The sequence below is a fragment of the Falco cherrug genome, chromosome 5, assembly GCF_023634085.1.
Source record: "Falco cherrug isolate bFalChe1 chromosome 5, bFalChe1.pri, whole genome shotgun sequence".
Lineage (NCBI taxonomy): Eukaryota > Metazoa > Chordata > Aves > Falconiformes > Falconidae > Falco > Falco cherrug.
Window position 1 is genome coordinate 49315943 of NC_073701.1, and position 20687 is coordinate 49336629.

General features: G+C 38.0%; 1 long non-coding RNA gene across 1 annotated transcript in view; it reads right to left on the bottom strand.

Moving 5' to 3' along the window:
- LOC114017221 (uncharacterized) overlaps positions 1 to 20297 on the bottom strand; it is a 46389-nt gene extending 26092 nt beyond the window's left edge. The window contains exon 1 of the long non-coding RNA XR_008732564.1: positions 20030 to 20297. This is a non-coding gene — a long non-coding RNA (uncharacterized LOC114017221). The remainder of the gene's footprint in view (positions 1 to 20029) is intronic.
- Between the last annotated feature and the right edge of the window lie 390 nt (positions 20298 to 20687).

The window sequence follows — 20687 nt, forward strand, 5'->3', positions numbered from 1 at the left end:
TCTCCTTCTCACATGATCTTGTTGAATAAGCATATTATGTGTAGTATGTAACACTCTATAAAATTGTCTGAAACTCTTGTATTTCTTCTGAATTAGCTATCTATTGTCATTTTTCTATCCTGACTAGTGAGGTTGCTAAAATACCTATTTTCTCTAGAGCTTTTCAGCTAGAGGCATATATGAAGTACTTTGTTATATTTAAGAGTTTGTTCTGCTTTACTGGATTGTAATACATCCGGTTAACCTCAAATCTTCTAAGCTGTTGTGTAACTTTTTTTTTTTAACCTATCAGCTTATGTTTGAATTCCAGGACTGAAAATGTAGTCAGATACTGTTCATCTATGGATTCTAGGTTGTTTTCCTTTTTGGTTTTTTTTTGTTTGTTTTTGTTTTGTTTTTGTTTGTTTGTTTGTTTTTTTTACAGCCAGGGAACTTTTCTAAAATTGTACTCTTTATCACTGCTTTGCCTGAAGACCATTTCTCCTTTCAATACTCTATATTTTCTTTAAGTATTTTTGAAAATTCACACAATTCTTTTATGCATTAAGGGAACAAACATAGACCACCGCTCCAGTATGTCTCTGCAAGGTCTCCATGTTTTGATTCCCAGTGCTTTAACACTAAATATGCTACCAAGTATTTAGACTGACTACTGCTATGGACAGAGGTAACTATTTTCCTGAATATTGGATTTATAGGTGCCCTGATTTCAATGGGGATAGAGTTAATTTTCTTCTTGGTGGTTAGTGCAATGCCGTGCTTTGGCTTTTGTATGGGAATGGTGTTGATAACAAACTGAGTACTGCGTCAGGGACATTTTTGGTTTCTCAGGCCCTGCCAGCAAAAGGGCTGGAGGGGCATGGGAAACTGGGAGGGGACACAGCCAGGGCAGCTGACCTGAACTCAAAGGGATATCCCATACCATGGGGTGTCATGCTGTGTATATAAACTGGGGGACTGGCTGGACATCGGTCACAGTTGTGTCACATGTCACTTGTTTTCTTTTCTGCCTTCCCTTTGGATTTCATTCCTCTCCCCTCCTTTTCATTATAACTGTTATTATTATTGTTTTGGTTTTATTTTCTTTCAATTATTAAATTGTTCTTATCTCAACCCTCAAGTTTTACATTCCAATTCTCCTCCTCCCTCCTGCTGGGTGAGGAGGGAGTGAGTGAGCAGCTGTGTGGTGCTCAATTGCCAGCTGGGGTTAAACCATGGCAATAGGATAAATCAGTCCTAGAACAAGTCATGATAAATAATTCACAATTAATCAGTCTTTGAAGTTGAATCATATGATACAAATTACTCCATATATTCCATAACCTTTAAATATAATTTGCATATTACCCTACACTTGAACCAAGAGTAATTTCTTATCTCAAATTTTCCTGAGAATCCTGAAAAACTACAGAACAATGAATGGAGGAAAAAGACAACAGTGAATGTACAAGATCAGGGTTAGAGTAGCTAGCTATTGTTAATTTTCACTGTGAATGATTCTGGATTAGAATACAGTCGCTTTCTTCATCTGTCTTTTAAAATAAAGTATGTTCAACTAATAAAGCTGCCATTTGACTAGCTTGGAGAACATTATAGTGCCCAACTCTTATGTTCAGGCATTTTTCTTCACCATTCCACAAACAGGTTTTTGCAACAGTTCAGTGCAACATTTATCTTTCTTTACTGCCTGTAAAAAACTTTATTTTGACAAAGACAGTCAAGCCTTTTAATAGTTATAGAATATTTCTCAGTTCACTGATTCCAATCTAGTTTACCAGCTCATGTTCTCTCATTCTTTTTATTTTGTGAATATAAATCTATTTTGTCACATAGGCCTTGCCAATATTTTCATAGACTGCTAAGTACTTATCAGTTGTAATAACGTGTATTTATTAAGGCTTTCTTCACCTCTTTCTGACTACACCTCTGCTTCACTGAGAATTGGTTTTTAAATGTGTAATTCATGAGCCTTCACATGCACATTTGACTCTGCCTCTATCTTGTCAATGTAATACACTGTAATACCACAGAACTAAGGTCTAGCCATATCCAGAACAGAAAGATTTTTCTTAATAAGGAGCTTTTTTCCCCAGAGAGATATCAAGCAAAATATTTGGAAATATTTCTAATGTTCAAAAAATAAGAATTTCCAGCTTCACTGACGTTAGATATTAGAAAATCCAAAATCCACTACCAGAGGAGATCAGAAACAGTTTATATTACTTTAAATTTGTTTAATAGATTTATAAGTATTGACTCTGTAAATGTAGAAGATTACTTCATGCTCTATCTGAAAAACATAAGAAGTGTCACTGTTTTCTACTAAGAGGATTTGTCATTTTACCTTTTACATTGCAACAATTTACTACATATTATGCTGTGTAAAACATAACATCAAATCCTGGACAATGCTTGAATATGTCTTAAATAGCTGGAAAGGTGTTTTGTTGCTTTGCAAAATCATAATTTCTCACCAGATTATATTTTTATTTTAGCTACCATGTTTGGGATCCGAACAGATGGTACTCTATTATAAAGATTTTTGATTTTTCAAGTTTCTGGGGCGAGTAAAATGTTGGACATATGACTGTTTGTAAGAGAAAATGCCAATGTTATATCTAGGGATTTCAGTTTCTGTACACTTCTAAAACTGCTGTTTTAGGGAGGCAAATGGACTGTTTCATTTAGCATTTTCCGATTTGTAAATAAGATCATTTTATTAACGAACTGTAGTGGTATTCCCATCTTGTCCCAGTCTTCAAAGGCATAATACTTCTTTTAACTCCCAAGCCACATAAATGAGCCAAAGAGTACATTCATATTGCCTAATCTGTCTTGATTTCTATTTTAACTTAGAGTTTAACTTTTAGAAATCACCCTGCCGATGTACTTGACATGATTTTGTGCATTTGACAGTCAAACAGCTGGAAATTGTGTTAAGTCAGAAATTAGAAACATTTTGTTGTTGCCAGTCATAGTCTTGTCTACCTTATTGGTAGATTTATCAAAGATGATCCCCATCAGACATAGCAGTTTCTTTGCGCTACCCCATAGCTATTAGAACTGGACTATCCTAAACAGGGAAAATAGCGGCATAACTGGAGATATTTTAAATCCAACAATAAAAAAAAACTTGCTCAGAATTATTTATCCCCTATGAAAAGAAAGTAAAACGAAGTAACAGCATAAAGAATTTCCTCACTTTCAGGATTAGGGAAATGAAATGTTATGATTTATTTTGGAGTAGAAGCGTGTTATTCCTCTAGCTCTTTTCACAATGAGCACCTGTATCACCTCAATTTTCAATACTTTTTCAAAAGCCTTTATTTTTACATATATTCTGCTTATTGAAAATCATGCCATACAACCTATTGACATTTTGTTAATTCAGAAATAGTGTCTGGCATTAAGGGCAATATTTTCATCTATCAAAGTGCACAAGTCATACTAAGCATAATGAAAAGTAGCGTTAAACTTTAAATGTTTAGGATTTCAAGACTTTAAGTAGGCAATTTCTATTCTTCCAATAAAGACGACTCATATCTATAACAGCTTCATTTTGTAGTACCATTGTTCAGTCATCTCCTACCTTTGATAAAGTCATCACAAGAATATGGATTTCTCTAAGATAATACAAAATGAGTCTTGATGTCAGCTAAATAAATCCAGCTTTATTTTATTGTTGTGCTGTCAAAGTGGTGGATAGAAAGACATGGATCAAAATTCATGTTTGGTGGATAAAGTAAAAAAAATTAAAGTGCCTATGATTGTTTCCCACTATCAGCTCAAAGTATACTTGGTTTTGATTGATATAAAGGGCATGAGAGAGGTTCATTAGCTAAAAATCTTGCTACAGTCAACTCCAAAATGTAACCTGAACAGTGTGTTTGGCAGATTATTAAGAATATGCATTATCCTTCCAAAATACTAGCAGCCCTTAGAAGTGTTAGTCTGATTTTTGAGAAGGCTTTCCATGTTTTTTTTTTTTTCTCCTGTAAGCAAGACATTCACCAGTGTACTTGAGCAGATTAAATTCTGAACAGCTTCACTACACAAAACCCTCCCTTTAAACATTACTATTGCTCTGTGGTGAAATGCACATACCAGATTCTTCCAAATTAGTTTAGTACTACTGGTAAGGAGTAAAGCACAAATTTACGAATTCTGACATAAATGCAGAAGTTTTCCACCTGACAGAGTCCTTAATGAGCAATTATTAGTTTTAAAATGCTTCCATTCAGGCTTCTTTACTGCTTTCCTTTACTAAGGATGTTAAGTGGCATTAATTTTTGAAAGCCATCTTTACAACTTTACAATGAAAGTGGCTAGTTTACTATCAAAGTGGAAACATTTGCCAAGAATGCAACAGTCAGAACAACCAAGCAAACACAAACTATTAAATACAAGAATTACCAGTTCAGAGAAAATAGATTTTATATTGTCACAATTTATATAATGTTTGAAAGGAAACCACATTGTGCAATTCAGAACAGTTGTAAGCTCCCAGCCAAGTGTTCTCACAAAGCAATCCTAAATCTCTACCCAAAGTTCAGACTGTAAATGTATGTCCTCACATCTGTTTGCTTCTGTTCCATCCTACTTATCTTCAAAGTACAGCCAGCCCTGGACCCTAAAGGCAGACAGATCTCCACTATGAACAAGAAACGTCCCTGCTTCCTCCTGTGTTTACATGGAGACTTCAGCTTTATAAACCCTGAGTTTCTGGATGATTAGTCACAACATATCTTGAGCACTATCTTCCCCATAAACAATCACTATTTTCTGGTCTGTGTATCAAGACAAAAAATTCAAAGACTGACTGCAAAACTTATCCCAAAGCTGTCTTTTGAGCTTCAAGTTTATAAATATGACCTAGATAATCTACTGCAACAGGACAAACAGTTGAGTATAGGCCATCACCTGGTCCTTTCCACAGAATGCTCATGTCTATCCAAAACAGTCTCTCTCCCACCAGCTCTCCTCCTTTCTCCTGATATCTCAGTCACTCAAGCAAGTGGGTTTGTTAAAAAAAAAAAAAGATAGGTGATAGTATTAAGGTGACTTTGGCAGATATCACCTTTGTACCTGTTTTCACACTTAACTGAAATAGTAATAACATCAAATTCCTCTTTCTTTTCTTCCAGAAAAATATTAATCTCAGAGTAATTCTTAAATGATTTTCCGCCTAATTTTTAAAATCTAAGTTTGGAAGTGACATGAAATAGAATTTAAAAGGAAATAGTCTTGCAGCTTAACAATGGAACAAGAACTATGTTAAAAAGCAGCGGTAAAGTGTATGTCATTGTAGTCCAAAAATCACCGAGTGTGATGCCCTCATTTTCTTCAGAATTAACACATCTGTTTTCACATCTCATTTGAGAACATATTTCCCTCTATTGCATTTTATTAAATTCTTTATTGTATTGGCGCACAGTGGGAATACAATGCAAAAATACCACACAAAGCAGATATGTTGTTGTTCTGCTATGAAGCAGTTGTCAGGTTCTGCTTCTTTCTTGATAAATTCTTTAGTTTTCCTTTTTTGAGAGAACTGAAACACAGACATTGCTGCTATAAAATTCTGCTCATGTAGAAATGAAGCAACAGTAGGACATTTGGTAACAACCTGCTTCCCTTTTATGGAGGAAAACTAACGAAACTAAAGAAAAGCATCAGGAAGAACAGGTTGGAGTGAGTCTACTTAAACAGCAGTCTGAGGAAAATGATGTAGTAGAGGTTTTGTTGGAACTTTATTCCATTCTCTAGTTTTTAGTCTCACTGACACCAGTGTTACTTCATTGACTCCACCATTTCTATTTATTGAAAGGCTGGTTTAGCCCAGCCTAGCTATTCAGCATGCTCCATCTGTTTAAGTGTGCTGTTGTCCAACAGTCATTGGGTTCTAAACATTAAACTGCTCCGTTTAACGGACACACACACTTAGGTGTTCTCTTGAACTGAAGCTGAGGGGAGGGGCAGGGGAGAGAGACAGGGGGGAAAAAAAGGAGGGAGACAAGAGAGATTGTTGGTCCATGAATAGTGACATCAGTGTGAAAGAAGAGCCTGAAGTTTTCCCTTGTATTTTCTTGCGGTGGAAAAAAACAGCATAATTTTTCCCAACAGAGCAACAAACAAACATTCTCATCTCTGGTACACGGTGCTACAACAAACTTAACATCTGACATTTTTTCCCTCTAGCTCCTTTCCTTCTGTGGATGTGCTAGGAATATACCCACAGCTTTCAACCAGAGCTGTAGCAGCTGTGTCTCAGCTAGATACAGCCATTGCACCTAGGGGATCAGGTGGTTTCCCTTTCAATACTAATTTCAGTATTGAAAAAAAAGAAGTTCTCTCTAGATGTTAGCAAAGCCAAAGCCTTTTTAAATGGTAAACAGAAAACCAGTCTTCTCATCACAGAAGCACCACTTGCCAAATTAGTTGCCTGGAACAGAGAAGACCAAGTTGCAAGTCCTAGCTCTGTGTAACCCACACAAAGGACATGAACATCAACACTAGGTGAACTCCCCATCTCTACCTGGCCTAATTAATATTGCCAACAAATGGACAGAGATATTGAGATCAAGATATTAGCATAATTGCCACAGTCAGGTCTCTCACTCAGGATGCGCAAGTTTGAGAAATCAGTCTTAATCTAAGAAAAACACAGCCCAAATTTGTTTTCCTGCATCCTGGTTTCTTGTCTCACACCCTTGTATTGTTACTGGCTGTGCAGGTCCTCAGTCTGACCAGAAATCCTATCCATCCATCTATTCCAAGATCTTCACATGCTTACAATGAAAGTTTTCTGTCTTTGACTTTTGCTGCCCGATTTTCACCTAAAACCACCCAATTAGCAATACCTACTTTACCAAATACATATTGCTTGCCTGACACCTCCAGCTTGAGAATTTAACCAGTACTTATAAATTCCATAAATGTGGATATGACACCAGCTAAACATACCTGTCATTTCTTTAGAGTCACATGCAAACATGTATCTTACTTTCCACAGAAATGTTCAAAGGCTTTTGAAAGTGACACTTTCTACAGAAACTTCTGTTTTCTGATGAGCTGTTTAGAAACCTTGTATCAGTTGACTTGCGAAAGTTAGGCAAACTATTAGTCAGTCTTGAATGTCTCTAATTTCATTCTGCTTTGTCTTCCTTCCAAAGTCATTAAGGGCATTATACTGAAGCACTAGTGTCTAAATACACCAATGAAAATTCATTTGAATTACTCATCTTCTAAGAAAAAAATTTGTTTCTTTTTAAACAAAGAAACACTAGGCCTCCATAAAAGCAAAAAGTTAAAACAATCTGTTCAAATTTTGTGAGCTACCTCCAAGCTTTGCTTGCTGCCAGTTAGTCTGCGGCTTTCTCAACCTGCTGAAAGCTAAGCATAAGTCCAACTCTTGCTTTTTTTTTCCCCCCAAGAGGTTCATAAATCACGATTTTCTTAATTGTTTGTTACTGTAACATGCTGACTTCTTAACACTAATTGTCTCTCATCTTCCTATGGAATACTAATGTTTGCAAGAAAAAAAAACAGAAAATTATAGCAGCAAATTCATTTCCATGTAAGTAGAAAATATGGCTAAAAAACTATTAGACAAGCTTTGTAACAACTGCTGCAATCCATGCCAGGGACACGAGGAAAACAGATTGAATCCACAAAGCACAACTCTCGTTGCTGTTGTAGAGTCTAAAGAGACTGGGCTGTTTCATTTCCTGGATTCATGGGTCCTCAATGAAGTATAATTATATCTCTATGATTGTTTCATGCTAATTGAAGGAGACTACAGAGGAAACTAGCTTCTACAAGGATTTTTTTTTTAAATGGACAGTTATCATTAGTCTTCTCCCAAGGTTTCACCACTATTTCTATCATCTCCTCATCTTTTCAGAGGAATAGGAACAAGCACATCATATAGTTTTTTTTACAATATATAAATATTAATCTTTCACTATGTACTTACAAACAAGTAATGTTTTTAACTGGATTAAAACTTTTCATTAACATCCCTATACTGGCATAAAGTCAGCCTTGCATTCTCATGCTACACAGCTCTAAGTTGTATTTCCTATACCCTCTCTTTCATTTTCTTCCTGAGCCCTAATACAGTAGGGAAGGTCCTGTGTTGATCCAAACTAGCAGACCACTGTACATCAAGGACCTAGTGACCCACATAACATTACCCACATTAGTCACAGTTACTAGTTACCATACCCAAGTTTGTGATAGGATAATCCCTCTTGTGGGGCTATTCCCCACAAGGTAACTGCTACCTACCACCATCACTTTAAACATTTTCTCAATTGCCACATCCTAGGAGCTAGAAAACCTGCTGGCCATTTTAGAGTGATAAAATATTTGTAGGGTCTAGGAGACGATCCCTCAAGTCACATATTCCAACATGTGCTTATCTCTATCTCTTATATACAAAACTCCAATACACCACTCTTGCTGATAGTCTACAGAGGTGTCACAGGTTAAATGACCATAAGAACAAGCATACTCCCTCCCATCACCCAACTATTTATTCAGATTCTTCCCTGGAGTGATCACCTTTGATTACATAAAAGTACTAATAAAAATAAGCATCACTGGCAACTTACGGAAGATACATGCATTTAAGAAACAACCAATGTTTAAGAAACTCTTTCAAAATGTTTTTTTCTTATAAACTATCCCAGATGACCAGTTATACAGAAATTCTTGAGTGTACATGGAAAAAGTGAATATACACTTTCTGGCATCACTGTTATTTCAACTTTTACACTGACTTTTCAGAAGAATGATATTTTAGTTCTGTGGGAAAACTATGCACACTAACCATTCTGTTCTTACAATACTTATTTGGAAAGTATAGCTTGCTTACACCTCCCTAGTTGACTCTGTAGCAAAGAAAAACCACTACTTTTCAAACACTTTGGAGAATTATAGAGGTGGCTCTGACTAAATCAAATTATGCTCCAAAAGCTTCTAAAGAGTTCAGTCTCTCCAGCATTCAAAATTATTTCTGTAGGCTGAAAAAGCTGACAGTTTTAATCAGGTTTGATCTAGGTCCTGGAAGAAAAAACCTTTGATTTGCCGAAGTAGCATAGAACTGGAATAATGAACATTAGCACTAAGGTCAGTAATATATACCTTTAAAAAAATAATTCTAGGATTTTATTTTTTTATCTTAGGAAATGTGTGTATAATTACATTTCTAAGTCTGCAGACATAATACAATGCCATTACACTTCAACAAATCACATAACGTTTATATAAGATTATAATTTCAATAAAATATCACATTTAGAATTTACATTTCTAAGACATAAAATGGAAAATTAAAAAGTAGATAATATAACTAATCATGACAGTAAAAATTAGAACAGGTATTGAGGGGAAATTAAACATCACAATTGTTTCTTGATGGAGGGAATTCATGCATTTTAATTTTTGTTGGTTCAAGTTATTTTAGCTTCCCTGGAGATGTTGTTTCGTTGCATGTGTTCCTGATTCTATAGCTAAGATCTTACCACAGAAAGCCCAGAGCTCCGCTGAAGTCAATAGAACTCTTCTTGGGCACCACAGTTCATCTCCCTGTTATCAGCTTGAAGATTTAGTATCTTTTTGGTTGCCTAGCCACACATCCAATTCTGTTAACCTGCAGCAAAAAGCTTTCTAGGACTGTCGTGGTTGGAATTATGATTAACAATTTATTAACAAGCTGAAATTTTCTTTTGAAGCCTTCAGAAATATCTGAAACAAGTGTTGCTGAAACTTTCCAATTACATATTTAATACATCCATTATTGTGATTAAAAACATTGACATGTAAATATTCAGGGTTTTTCTTCACAAAAAAATTATTTTTAATCCAGGCTTCTGCTGCAGTCCTACTCTCCCCCACAGAGAGATCACCACAACTAAGTCCAAATTGCATGTTTGCCCTCAGTCCTGCAAAGCTATCAGTTCATCTCTATACCACTGCCAATTATTTGCACTGAAATTCATGTGCATTTTGAAAATAGGTATCTAAGTCCTCAGATTCCCTCTTGCAGCAAGATCTCTCCAGCTATATGTAGGAGATGCTTTCTCTTTTAGTTATATGATTTTAGAGATTAATGTCTCACCCTGAGGATAGAACTAAATGCTTTGAGTCACTGCAGACTATAAGTTTGCAACAGAAGCTGAAAATTAGTTTAAATTTCAAGATAAGTCTCAAAACTTAGCTACCAAAACTGGAATCTATTTTACTAGCATATTATTGGCAGGTATATCTTCATACTGAGTTGAACTGTTGTCTGCCTGCCTTTACAAAGCAGCGTAAATGTAAATCAAGCCTTACAGCCAGCTTTGAAATTGGACCATACTATCCATTGTTATATTGGTCTCTATTTTACACATGAATTCACATACCCTAATAAACTGCTTTTGGCATTTAACACTCCCATCCAAAATATTAACTAACTTCAACTTGTCTGAATTATTAAGTACATCATATTCTTTACATTGGTAGGCCTTATTTATAAACTTGATCTTTCACTTTCAACTCAAGAAATTGATTTCCAGTCTTCCATGTTCTTATTCACCTGAATAATTCAATCTTGTTAAAGTAATATCATGAATGCCAATTAATTACTTGTGGTGGGGAAAAAGTTCAAACACTTTCCCCATCACATTTAGTGATATAGTCCAATCAAATTTGTGTGAGCAGGGCTGGAGCATGGCATGCATAACATAGCTATCAATAGGGCTCCAGTAACATCAGTTCTGTGGATGAGCTGTTTTAAGGCTGGGACCTAAGTGAGTATTTTCCATGCAGCTGTTCATTGGGTACAAACCTACTCAAATATACTATGAACCCAAAGCAAATACATCACTGACATACCTATGAACTAGTTACTTCTGGGAAAGTGGCAGAGTCTACACAAACATATCCTTACTCAGTATCTGATTGAGTCAGTAAACCTAGCTGTTAATCATATGTTATACTGTACAAGAACACCGTTCATTATCTAATGATATATATCCAAAAGATCTGTTGTTACATTACACATATTGTATAAGGACATTTTTATACATTGTTCAAGTAAAAACTAATTCTTATTTGCAGTTCAGGTGCATATAAAATATTTATAGATGCAACTCACACTTCATGAAAGCTTTGTGCAACTGCTAAATTCTTAACTCCTGAATGCAAATAATTTCCATAGTTGGTTCAATTTGCAATGCAGCTGACTTTTCAGTGAGTCCTTAAATTAATATTAAATGTTAAACTTGCTGGATCTTTTTTAAAGGTTCTTTTTTGGTGTTTCAACTACATAATTCAATTGCAAAAAAAAAGTAACATGAAAGGCTAAATATTTCAACCATCTTGCCCTCTGAATCATAAAAATAAGATTTTGGGGGTTTTAATAGAAATATTAGATTATGAACTAAAGGGTTTGGGCTGTATTGAGCTCCTTTTCAACTCATACATACAACTTGTTTCTGGAACATCAGTTAAGGTACTTTTTGGATGCTCCTCTTATTACCTTGAAACATCTGTATATGCTAAAAGTGCTGCTATGTAAACATGCTGCTTCAATATTTAGTAAAGCTCCTTTCTGTCAAGTGGGCCAGCAAATAACAGACTCTGTGGGATTTTAAGTGGCCCTCCTCATGTTTTTTCCAGTTAATACTGGAAATTATACTTGACATTGAGACTTCCTTCAGCTGAAACATGAGGAAGAAAGTGACAGTCACCAGAACTGCAAAAAGGCAAGTGCAACAACTGCCAAAAAAGTCACATATATTGTAGACAGGCTAGAATGTAAAGTCTATCTAAAGCCCAGTGGGGATGAGATGCTTAGCTGTGGGAAGACAGAGTTAAGTCCACACAAAGATATTCTCATCCAATTCAAATTGAATTACTAGAAGTATCTCTTAATCTTCCATTATTGTTTATAAAAATATTGTGTTATCACATCTTTATGGTTGCATAAATTCATACCATAAGTGTTTTTATAAGTGCTTAAATATATAGAAATGGGATTTATATATATCTAATAAAGGTGGTGCAGCTTTATTTGAGCCTAGATTTCAATTCCATTAATAGGATCTCTTTATTGTTACTAGTAGTTTATGCAAGTAAAGAGAACGGGGGGGGGGGGTCACAGGATACAAGTCCAAAATCTGAGTGTTTGTATTTCAATCCAACAAACTTTGATATATTTGAAAAACCAGAGAACACATCTTAACAGGTAAGGCAGGCAAGCTTTGCCATCAGCTCCGAGACAGAAGCCAGTCATGAAAACACACACAGTTCTATTTTATGAGTTCTTGCATTTACTGAGGAATAATATTTTCAGATGAAGCTAGACATCTAAGTCCCACTGAAGCTGGGTCTTCCATTCCCTTAGACTATGGGAAATTCTACCTACAAACAAAAATATTTTAATATAACCATTCTGACTTTAGATTATGAAAACAAGATAATACACTAAATTGTCACTGATTGTAGCTAGTAATATTCTTCTCTTTCTACAGTTTATCAATTCTCCCGATTATTCTTAAAAATAACAAATAATTATAAAACATGTTTTTAAAAAGACCTGTCATGACACAGAAAACAATCAGTGAAGCAGGGGAATGAGCTGTTTACAAATGCAACTGAAAATCCAGAAAAACAAAAGTTCTGTTTGATAAAAACCAATCCTTGCATTTCATTTCTGAGCAAAACAAGTGAATCAGTGTGACTGAACTGTCAGGCTTTAATTGCTCCGAAAGTCTAATGACAAAGGGGGAGAAGTGCCAGAAATTCACATGATTTATTATCTTCCTACACTTCAGTTTCAAGAAAATGTACAATCCCAGAAGGATTCTCAACCACTTCCTGACAGCCCCTCAGCACTGAATTAATACACAAGGTAAAAGAAAATTTAATGTAGAGTATCAGAACTCATTAATGGAAGTCATGTCAGCTGTCAGTCCTCTGCAAACTAATTAGACAAAGCACTCAAGAAACTCAGTGCTGTATGTGAAGGTTGCCAGAAACTTTAAAGAGGATTATAAAAATAACAGTAGTTTATTAAAATAAAAAAATAATTTTCCTTCTATGTTTAATATGTATTTACTTGGACAACTGGTTTCTGTAAAGAAACTAGGATACAGTCCTACAAATTAATTCTGATTATTTGCTTGAATTTTCTAATTTTTTTACTTTGAGACCTTTCTTTAATTCTTTAAAACACAGTTCTAAGACACTACTGAAGTAATAAAACCCAAAGAATTCTAGGTAAAAATAATCTCATACACAGTGTAACAATTTCATTATGAATTTATTCATTCTACTACATGCCATGACTACTGAAGACTGAAATATTCTATCTTGAAAGAACCTTTGCTTTAAGCGTGCCCAAAAATCAAACTCTGTAGACACTAACATGCACTTGGCCTTGAACCACATTGGAGCTCTCATGTGAGAGGACATTGAATACCAAAGGAAAAACATGAAAAAACTTCATATAGGACAACATATATGAACAACTCAGTCTGAATGTCCCCACACTTAGAAACACCTACAGCTGCTTTTTTTTTTTTTAACACTACCTGTCTTAGAAAGCATCAGTGTGTCACAGCACTATCCAAACTAGCCAGCTGCAACAAGGCTTTTACCACCCAATACCAGGTTAACTTCAATAAGTAGCTCCCACACCTTGCCCCAGCACAGCCACCAACCCCCGACAAGGTTTCAAAAGTTCACCTACTGCCTGTGCTGTTTCTTCATCCTCTTCAGGCCAATCCACCCTGCTTCTTGCCTCTGCTGCATCTGGGTTCTTTCTTCTCTGGACTCCTCTTCCAGCCAGCCTCTCCTCAGCCAGGCTAACATTCTCTCAGGGCCTCTCCTTGTTTCTCCTACATCCAGGGCACTCGCTCTCCTCCCTCTGCTTCTTCCAGGTCTCTCTTCATCAAGTGCTCTTCTTCACACAGTCCTTAGAGCTATTTAACTACTTAGAAGAACCAACCACAGCTGCACATTATCCACGTCAGCCAACCCACCGCCCCTGAAGACAGCCCACAGTTGTATATTATCAATGTTAATTAACCCACCTTCATTCCTCTACAGTTTCTCTATATCAATGAACCCTTTTCATCACTGAAGTCTTTAATCAAAATACAGAGCATTCATGAATATTATTCTGTCAGAAGTATTGGACTCGGTTCAGCCCCTCCATCAACTGAACAGGTCAAGCTATTCCACTAGAACCAGGTAGTGCCATTGCCTCTATCTCAGAACAGTATCACCTTATGGTATTTTCTCTATGAAAAGTATGTCTGTGTGGAAGTTCAGAAGCCAGAGCTCACTGCAGCTCTTAACTGTGAGCAGAACTGATATGTCTACTCCATCCACGTTGCCTTTACTTTTTTATCTGTATTCTATATATAATTCCACATGGGACCTTTAGTGCACCACTGGAGATCAAAAGCCAAGCCTAGTGTATCCATGCAACTTACACTCTTTTTCATGTTACGTTTTCCCAGTGAAAAACAGCTGAGGCTCCTAGGCATCCTCAGCTAGTGAGGCAGAGGGCCACAGGCCAATGGCATCACTGAAGATGCTTCTTGGTCTGTTTGATAATTGGGTCAGCTCAGCCCTTCAATAGCCAAATCCATAACTTTCCTGGTATCACCCACCCCTATAGAGGATTCCCAGTTTCATGAGCCCTTTCCCACTCCTTTTCCATGAATCAGATCCCAGCTGCAACAATGTGGTGGATATATGTGAACTCACGCATGGCCCTGCTATGCGTGCTTAGAGACAGCGGGGGACCTCACCTTGTAATAAACTTTCAATGCAAACATGCTTGACAGCCTGGTTCTTGCAAGGTACGCCAAGTCCCATTTCTCCTTAAACTTCCCTAGAGTCCACACTTTCCCTAGAGTGCACACACATCTGGAAAAGCTATAAACCTAGAGAACAAACCTCAACATATGAGTGGAACATTTCCTTGTAGCTAGTCTTGTCACACCTTTTCTTCATCCCCAGATCCCGATCCCTTGTTTGTCCTTTTACTCCTTCTTTAAGACATCAGTAGGCCTTCTCTCAAAGCTACAGTTTGTGAGTCCAGCTCCAAATTCACCAGTTCCAGGACATCTCAGACTCCCAGTCTCTGGAGATGCCACACTACAGCAACAGAGAGGCTCCGGTTACACGTTTATCACTCTGGGATTTTCAGGGAAATTCCTCCCACAGAGGAGGACTGTCAGAGGTGCCAGATTCCACAAGGGAGACTTTGGGGGCACACCCCTTCTGCCTGTAGACATTTCAGTCCATAGAGAGAGTCTCGGGATGACAGATTCGGTGTCCACACTGTTTTGTATCCACATGTCTGAGGAAGAGCCAGGGAGGTGTCCTTCGGGGGCCTTTTCTTTGATCGTGGTCTCTGTGAGTGAGAGGAGGAAAGTCCTGGTTGATAACCATTGGGGCAAACTGCTAGCATGAAGTGTGTGGCATCTGATATGCTATATTTTCAGGAAATAACAGATTCAAATACATCTACCCACACAAAATTAAGGATCAATATCCAAGCCAAGCAGCAGTATTTCCACTGGGGCTGGTGTGCTCCATTTAGATACTAAGGTGCCAAGCTGACAGATGTTTCCCAGATTGTTTTAAGTTGCCTCGTAGAAGCAGAGAGAGGTGCTGTACGAGGTGGAGAAATGTGGTATCTCATCTTTCACAGTGTCACAGCTTTAAACTGTCTGCCTCTCCTCCGTTCACCCTCGCACAGCAGTTCCCTGGAAACAGAGGTGCTGACAGATAATTCCCCCGATTTAGGACAGTGGAGGGGAGGAGCAGGCATGATGCATGTAAGCTGGGCACAGCTGAATGTTTAGAAGCAGTCAAAGGGCCTCAGAAGTCCTGGCATGGCCAAGGTGTCCCATGGGCCCCGACATGTGCATGTAAATGGAGCACTCTGAGGGCACCCACACCCCTCAGAGATCAAATGGCTTAACAGATGCCAAAGACCTCTTCAAGAGCTTAGGTCTATGATAAATTTAAAGTTAATTAAGCCCCACAAACTTTGTTTCTAATTCCTCACATCTTTGCGGCAACCGATATCTAATTCTAGCCAAAATACAGTCTAAACAAAAACTGCCTAGCGTGGTCACACAACGTGTTTAGCTTGAAATAATTAACTCAAACAGCAAAGCAGCAATTAGTTACAGTTCCATCTGCTGACGGGTCATTCTTCATTATTATTAAGTATAAACACATCTTGGAGTTACAGGCAGGCCCTGCCCTCCCACCATGTCTGTCATACTGTCCAGGGCCACCTGACCTCTTTACAGCTCTCCTTGGCTGTCCCTTGGGAAAAGAGGGACAGGTCAAAACAGCATGGCAACGAGGGGCTACGGCCTGCTCCTGTTTTATGATCGATTGGCATTGAGTTTCCTGGAGAAGAATCAGACCCATGCTCGGAAGAGAGCCCCACGCATCGCACACAGAGGCAGCTTGGCAGGCACACAGAGCCCCTGTCCACCCCCAGGCATCCTGGTGAAATGCCCGTACTGTTACACCACAAGGGCCAGACTGCAGCCCTCAGAGTGCAAACTTGGCACAACGGCTTCCTTAAACCTCCTGAAAAGTCCATACTCCTTTTGCACAGGCAGTCTACTACCACCCTCATAGCTCTTAAGTCCTAAAGTCATGCCCGTCACTGGCAGAGGCTGCAGGGCAGGACTATGGATGTACAGCTGCCATCTGCCTGCATTGTTTCTGATTTCCACAAGCAAACCCAAAGTACCACCCTAAATATCCTGCCAGACTTGCTGTTGCACACCCAGGCATGTTATATTCTTCAGCCAGCACATCAGACACTCTCAGGGTAATCGTGTCAGTGAAACCAAGCAAACACTTCACAGCAGAATGAACTCACCCAGGCAATCTATAAAGGATTAGGCAATTGCAAGTGGATGAATATTTCTCACAGAATAATCATTCTGTCTCTAATCTTCAGCCCTGTAGCTTAGGGAAAACCCACAAAATACCTTCTAAAAATGAGCATGGGAACTAAAATTCATAACTCTACTGGATACAAAATCCACAGACTCAGCAGAGCTAGCAGTTATGCCACACATAAGATGGTCCCTCCCTCCAGTAATGCAATAAACAGTCTGATAACTGCCTTTCTCTCTTTCAAAGATATATCTTACCAACTTTCTCCTTTTACCCTTTCTTTCCAAGATGGTCTACCTGCAATGTAAACTAACTGAAGTCCAAACAGGCGTTCTCAAATTGTGTTTGGTTTTGAAGTCTTCTCTTTTCTTTCAGACCTGAAATCTGCCCAAATCTTTGTCGAGTTTTACCAAATGAGGAGATAAATTGGCCTTCACCGTAGCAACTAAAGAGCAACACGGTGAAGACCTGTAGTCTTCTATCAATTTAAAACTATCGCAGGATCAAAACAGGATTCATAGGCTTTCTTCAAAAGGGAAAGAAGGAGCATTTGCTATCAAAAATGTTTTCTGGAGCCATACTGTCCATATGGAAATGAGCTCAGCGGGGATTTAATTCCTTACCAGGCTGGATACTTGTAACTATTTCACCTTATACTGACTTGAGAGCAGGCTGTTATCTTGAAGCAATCTGTCAAGGAATTCAGTACCATTTTTTTCTTCTCTGTTACACTAGTGGAAAATTTTCTATCCTGACTATTTCAAAGGAAAATTAGATTTCTTACTAAAGAAATTATTTTCAAAAAAGAGTGAGTGTGAGGCTGCTTGCCTTGCAAAATGTTGGCTTCTACCAGAAGCTCTTGCAGCTTTCCAGACAAAAACTGTCCAAGCAGGAAGGGACAAATAGCTTGTGGAGAGATCTTCCTTTTTTTACAAAGGCTTGAAATGTCTTTGAGTTAAACACTCCAAGCAGTTCTGTTTCCGGTCTCGGCCATTTTTGAACTTGTATCACACTATGGAGTAATACCTTACAAGTTTTGTACTCGTGTAATTTTAAGATACCTGCATAAGCCACTGAAATGTCATAAATACCTTTTAAACAGCTGACCTGCAAAAGAATGAGCATGTTACAAGCTGCAGATGCGCTTGGCAGCATGAATCTCAGTCAATATAAAAAGCTGGGGAGTGCCTGGGGAGTGCCTAATGAGCTGTACTAGAACAAGACTTGAGGGGATATGTTAACTAACACAACATCAGCTATGACTCTGCAATCAGGGCTGACAGAAACAAGCCTGTGGTTGGTGACCAGCTGACTGCTATCCTGCTGGCTGCTGCAGCTTGTCTTCGCTGGTGTTTCTGAGCCAGGGGTCGGCATGTAAGGTAACAAGCGGAGAGATGCAAGGCTTACACAGCTGACACGGCACTGCTCTCTTTCCTTCCCATGCTCAGGGAGGATGTGCACACCCAGCAGCCCCAGCTAGCCTCAATCTTCTGACACTCTCTTGAGCTTAACAGGCACTTCATTTCATCCTTGACGTGATAGTAAGAGACTTCAAGCAGAGTTTTAATTTTATCGTCTGCCTGCTGGCCACTTAGGACATTTAACCCTCCCACACCTCCTAATGCAGCTGACTAAACCAGATCACAATACCAAGTAAAATGTTTCTTTTCAGGCAGAATGTGTAAAACACTTATTTATCCATGGTTTTAATTTTGTACCAAAAAGCCAGTGAGATGGAAAGTCTTTGAAATTAAATAAAGGCACAAAATACACAAGTGACAGAAGACAGGGGTCTGAAATACACTCAGCTGCTCTGAATTTTGCTAAGCCTTGGCTCAGGCAAAGCTGTTGAGTTGGACAGGGAGCCTACAAAGCACGAAATGAAATGGGATTTGGGTTAATTTTATTTCATCATGTGCAGCAGATGTTTGGGTGTTTTGATGCAGAGATTCAAGTGAAAATGTTTAAAGGGTGTTTATCACAGAAGCCTACTATTTGCAATTTCAGCTAAAGGTGGTAAAATGTATCTAAATAACAAGAATCAAAAGATTGAAAGGAACAGTGTAACTGAATCATTCTGCCTTGATTAGTGAGACATAACTGCCACCCCTGCATCTTATCCTCTCTTACTTCAGTCTCATTTTATTTCCTTTATCCTAGTCACTAGAAGAGAGGAGCACATTTAATTCTGAAACTGTTTGATCACTTAAATATACAACTACAAAAATATCTGTAAAGAATAATGAAAAGGACAAAATTTTTGTACAGACATTACTTAACAAAAGCAATAGTGTTATGATATTCATGGAAATAGGAGCAGTTTGACTCCAGAGATTACCATATTCGCTATATTCTAACACAGCCACCAAAACACAGCAAACATATCTATGTTATATCTAAGTGCTATGATACTTACAATTATAGGTCAGGCATGTGTAAATTAGTTCCATGCTAAATAAAATCGGAGCATTTGTATATTAGGTTTTTTATCCTCTGAAGAGGTCTTTTCATACTTTACATTGAGAAAACTTGGCTCCAAAAGAAAGCTAAATTTATTGACCTAAAGCAAACCAGAATTGTCATGTGTTGCTTTTAGTTCCTTTTCCTACGATAAAATGATTTACAGCAAATTCTCTTATCTGATCTACTCAAACAAATGAATTCTGCTGGGAGTTCAGCATATTCAGGAGGAATAGAGGGTCAGTTAAAACTGGCTGCACAGACCTCAAAGGAGGATCCTGATCACAAAGTTTTGCTGGTTGGTTATTTTTATTGCTACTCAGTATATTACAGAATATCACATCAGAAAAGACAGCTTGGGTCATTCAGCCTATCTTCTGCACTCTAAACTTCTCCGTACATCGTTCTCACTAACACCTTGTTATCGAACCCACTTGGGTCCCCCAGCAGTGCTGCAGCCGTTGCAGCTATCACCTGACTTCTCCCCTAGTGCACAGCCTCATGGCACTCTCCACAGCACCACCGCACTCCCACCACGGGAAGGGGCAGTGTGTGTCCCTTGCCGTATCTGTGAGCCTATAAGCCCCACTCAGGGCTATAGTCAAATGATAAAAATGAGTAAAATGAGACAGACCTCTGCCACTGGACTCTGCAGCTGGACACCGTCATGCCCTCAGAGGCAATGCACAGCCCTTCGTGTCCTTCACCTTCTGCCCACGTGTATGCTCCTCCTCCGTATTCTCACCAGATGAGCAGAGCGGCTGCCTATTCGAAGTCATCTACCCATTTCTCCATCCACTAGCTTTAGATAACAAAGGAGCAAACATGCTGCCCCAGCTGAAAGGTTTAATGTTTAGTACATAATATCAACACAAATGTTGATACAGCAGCTTTGCACCACCAAAAACGCAGTTCCCCTTTCAGTACAACATACAGCATTTGTTTTCTTAGGTGAAATGAGTAAGTATCTATGCATGGGAAGTTATTTAAGTATTTTTAGAGATGTTTAAAATACCTATCAGTTTTTATTTTGTTCTTGTTAATTTTCTACAGGTAAAACAAGGGGAATTGAGTTAGATAATTATAGAAAGAAAGGTACAGAAAAGAATACCGCACAATTTTTTAAAACATTGAATGCCTTTCAAAAGTTTTATTGGCCCTCAAACATAATGAAATTACAGCTTGGTATTAGTTAATGATTGTTCTCTAATGCAAAATAGATGTGGAAGAGACTCCAGAGGTTGGTCTAGTGTTTGTCCAGGCAAAACTAACAACACTCAGTGTTTCTAACT